The following is a 1,271-nucleotide window of genomic DNA, read 5'->3' on the forward strand; positions in this document are numbered from 1 at the left end:
TAGAGGAAATTGGAATACCAGGCTCAGAATTGACACTATACTGCGATACATCGACAGCAGTCGCACGCCCTTACGTGACAAAACCATTTAGACAGCAGGTTTTCCAAGCCCTGCATGGGTTGTCACATCCAGGGATAAAGGCCACCACAAAGTTAGTAAAACAAAAATACATATGGCCAGACATACAGCGTGATTGTCAGATGTGGGCACAAGCCTGTCAACAGTGTCAGAAAGCCAAAGTGTTCAGACACACGGTAACGCCAACGGGAAATTTCCTAGCACCAACAGGACGATTTCAACACATCCACATGGATATTGTGGGACCTATGCCAACATCTCTGGGATACAAATATTGCCTCACAATAATTGATCGATTTTCAAGATGGCCAGAAGCAATACTCATACCAGACATCACGGCAGAAACAGTAGCAAAAGAGTTATTTGCGAATTGGATAGCAAGATTTGGAACGCCAGCACGGATCACCACCGACCAAGGACGACAATTCGAATCAGAATTATTCAACAATTTAACAAAAATAACAGGGTCAGCACATCTTCGCACTACAGCGTATCATCCAGCAGCAAATGGGATGATAGAAAGATTTCATCGTCAATTAAAAACGGCCATCAAGAGTCATCAGACAGAAAGATGGGTAGAAATATTGCCTGTTGTACTGATGGGCATAAGAGCCGCGTGGAAAGAAGATCTAAAAGCTACCCCAGCCGAAATGGTATACGGGGAATCAATCCGATTACCTGGACAATTCCTCGACGAAACCAGCAACGAAAATAACAATCCGGACGACTTCACAAAAAGTTTGAAAAACATAATGAAGAAGTTGCAGCCGAAGCTCAGAAGACACGGAGAAAAAGCCACCTTTGTATATAAAGACTTGGCTACAACGCAACAAGTTTTCCTGAGACACGATGCTCCAAAAGGATCTTTGCAACTTCCGTACGACGGACCCTACCAAGTCCTCAACAGAGGCGAAAAAACGAAAGACGTTTAAAATACGAATCAAGGGATGATCCGTCAACGTATCATTAGATAGGCTGAAGCCAGCTTATACTCTACAGCAAGAAGAAACGGAACAAACCGAAGCAACACAAACCCCGGAACAGCCAAAAGAGTAAAGGACGAGAAGCGGACGAATATCACGTCCACCAGTCCGTTTCGAAGGGGTTTAGAAACAACCAGGGGGGTCATGTGGCAGCTTACTCGCCACATGCAACCCGCCGGGCGCGCTCGTAGCAGCACCGCTACTGAGACG

The sequence above is a fragment of the Trachymyrmex cornetzi genome, unplaced genomic scaffold (genome assembly GCF_001594075.2).
Source record: "Trachymyrmex cornetzi isolate Tcor2-1 unplaced genomic scaffold, Tcor1.1 scaffold18, whole genome shotgun sequence".
Taxonomy (NCBI): Eukaryota; Metazoa; Arthropoda; class Insecta; order Hymenoptera; family Formicidae; genus Trachymyrmex; species Trachymyrmex cornetzi.